Genomic DNA, 3,612 nt, shown 5'->3' on the forward strand with positions numbered 1-3,612 from the left:
GCGGGGAGAGAGTGCACAGCAATAGCGCGCAGAGTGAATGTGCATGAAGCACGGACAAAACGCATAGCGTGTGAGTAATTTCGACTATGCTGATTAAAATAAGCATTTATATTGCAAATTGTCTTTGAATAGCTGGTTTATTGTTTATATGTCAGTCTGGGAGGTTGAATTTGAAACACTGTGGAAGAGAAGTCGAAGACTTATTGCTTTCCGTGACTTTTCTGAGACATTCTGGTGAGTGTATTCTGCTTGTAACAAAATATTTTGTTGTCATGTTGTTATTTGAGCAAAACCAGTCAGAATGTATTCATGTCAAAGGAAATGTGGTTAAATTGTTCATGTGGGTGTTGAAGATGAGAGCAGCTAAGTATAGCACCACGATACTAGTTTTGCTAGTCAAGGAGAGCATGAGGTGTGCAATGCTCATGCTTATTAGGACTGAGATATTTTTTAAAAAAAATTTCCACACATTACACGGGACTGAGATATTTTTTTTCCACACATTATATGGGACTGAGACAGTTTCTTTCCAAACTTGGATTTTCAAAAATCAATCTCCTTGGGTTACAATTGCATTGTTGTTATCCGTTATCAAGCTCAATTAATTGTTGGAGATTGAGTGTCATTCAATGTTAATCACTTTGGTTTTAAAGTGCCAGAACAAAGAGCATTTAAATTGATTGCCTCACAAAATACATTTCAAAACTTAAATTCTTGTGTGTGGCATTATTTTATTTTACTTTTTCATGATATTTCAGTTGTTCATTTAAATTGAGAATTTGATTTAAAAGGAAAAATACCCCAAAGCTCCTTGAACGAACTTAGACAATTGATATTTTCAATTAGATCACAAATCCCTGAAGTAAACCCTGGGATAAAGGGGGTTACACCAGCACAGGTCACAATTAATATTTGAATTATTCTGTGATTCCCCACTCAAGAACACAATCATCAGTTCACATGTCATGCACTGCAGATTATAGTAACAGCTCCTCTGTAAATATAAAAAGAATCTTTTCCAGTTAATCCACATGCAAGAACTCTTAAGAGCTTCCTCTTAAGTAGTCCGGGTTAAACGGCACAGCCCACTGGAGGGTGTCCTTATCACAGTGCTCTCTAAAAGATTTGCAATAAGTACCACTGGAGGTTTGCACAGAGAGGATCTCAACGTTAAAAAAACCCACTGATGAATACGAAAAAAAACAATCATCAGCACTCATCCAGTGAGAATCACTTTCATGTTCTGGTGCATGTGAAATAATGGCAGCTATACTGCAACGAACTTAAAGGGACAGTTCACTCAAAAATTTAAATTCTGTTATACTCACCTTCATGTTATTCCAAACCCATACAACTATTTCATTTTTGGAATACAAAAGCAGATATTTTGTAAAACCTTTTGACTTTCATTGTATGGACAGTTGAAAAATGCTGAAACAAAATCATCTTGAGGGTTGAGAGTAAATGATTACAGAATTTTAATTTATGGGTCAACTATACCTTTAAATCATATAATATTGCTAAATACAATGGTAATGTTTAGTGTTTTTGTGGCACAGAACGATTAATTTGGATTCCTGTCTTCCTAATAATCATTTGTGGATGTCTAGTATTCCACTGACCAACACATCTAAATTATAATATATTTATATACAATAATTAAACTAACAATTAAACATACAAAATCATACAACATCATCTCAAGATATCTAGTTGTATTTTATTGGAAGCTCCGGGTAATACATAAAAGTGTAAGTTGCATACAGTAACTCACTTGTAACCAATGCCCATAGTTGCACATCTCCATCACAAAGTCTGTACGTTGATAGAATGTTTATCTAGACATAAACATTCTTCTGGAAAGAAAAGATTGGGGATGAAAACAACCTGTATTTGCCCCCCACTAAGGCTGAAGATTTCTTTAAAATGAAGGCACCAGAGGCTGTACAATAAAACAGACCTAATGTAGAGATACTGACAGAGAATGCTACAGGAATCCAGATAAACAAGTATTATCACCACTATAAGAATTTCAACCCATTTGATTTGATCGACTTAAAACTAGTGTTAAGTTATAATGCAAAAATGCGGCACAGCAGTGAAAGTGCACTGCTGTTCAAAAGTTTTTTTTATTTGAAAGAAATTAATACTTTTATTCAGCAAGCATGCTTTAAATTGATAGTGACAGTAAAGAATTTTGAAATTGTTAATTCAGCATTGGCATCACAGGAATATTACATTTTATAATAGATATAAATAGAAAACTGCTATTTCACAATATTAATGAAAGAAAATAAGCTTACTGACCCCAAACTTTTGAATGGCAATGTGTGATAAAGAAACACACAAATATGAGTTTGATTTTACAAACAATTTCTCCATACTCTGTATGAATTATATAAACATATGACTTTAAGCAAATAATACAGGTGCTTCCTTCAGTTTGATCATTTTTTAATTCTTGACTACTTAACTACTTTAGAAATTAAGGTAATTCAAGTCAACACTAATTGGATATTATGACTATGATATGGACTTTATACAGTCATTTATACAGTCAAAGGTTTGGCAGTGACACATTTTGTTATGCAAAGTTTGCTGCTTAAGCTGTTGTGGTATTCATTCACATTGTTTCTAGATTATTGTGTAGAGTGAACAGATGCATTTTAAATAATTGTTATAAGCTTCATTGGCCAAAAAATGAACTAATTTCACTGTTTTTTGATCCTGACACAAAATGACCAGCTAACATTAATTGACTAATCATATCAGCAGCACATGTGAAAGTGTGAATGAGTACTAGTCAGGTAAAATCACTATCATACTAATTAGATTGTAAGAGCAGACTGATTGCTATAAGAGGAGGGAAGAATGCTTCCAGTCATTGTGTTCTTGTTAGCAATGGTTACCTCCAAAGAAACACATGCAGCCATCATCGCTTTGCATCAAAATGGCCTCACATGCAAGGAAATTGCACCTGAAAGAACCATGTACCAGATCATCAAGAACTTCAAGGAGAGAGGTTCGACTGCAGTGAAGAAGTCTTCAGGACGTCCCAAAGTGTCCAGAAAGCGCCAAGACAGTCTCCTCCTGAGGAATTGTGTCACCAGCAGTGCAGAGCTTGCTCAGGAATGGCAGCAGGTTGGTGTGAGAGCATCTGCATGCACAGTGAGGCCAAGACTTTTGGACAATGGCCTGGTGTCAAGAAGGGCAGCAAAGAAGCCACTTCTCTCCAAGAAAATCATCAAGGACAGACTGAAATTCTGCAGGAAGTACAAGGTTTGGCAGCAGAAGACCGGTGCAAAGTTATTTTCTCTGATGAAGCTCCCTTCGAACTGTTTGGGACATTCGGAAAATCGATTGTTCGGAGACGAAAAGGTGAACGCTACCATGAGTCCTGTGTTGTGCCAACAGTGAAGCATCCTGAGACCATCCATGTGTGGGGTTGCTTTTCAACCAAGGGAGTGGGCTCTCTCAAAATTCTACCCAAAAACACTGCCATGAATAAAGAATGATATCAAAACGACTTCTTCCAGCGATCCATGATTGGTTTGGTGATGATCTGTGCATTTTCCAGCATGATGGAGCACCATGTCACAAAGCAAGAGTGAT

The sequence above is a fragment of the Sinocyclocheilus anshuiensis genome, unplaced genomic scaffold, assembly GCF_001515605.1.
Source record: "Sinocyclocheilus anshuiensis isolate Anshui unplaced genomic scaffold, SAMN03320099.WGS_v1.1 scaffold1341, whole genome shotgun sequence".
NCBI classification, from domain to species: Eukaryota; Metazoa; Chordata; class Actinopteri; order Cypriniformes; family Cyprinidae; genus Sinocyclocheilus; species Sinocyclocheilus anshuiensis.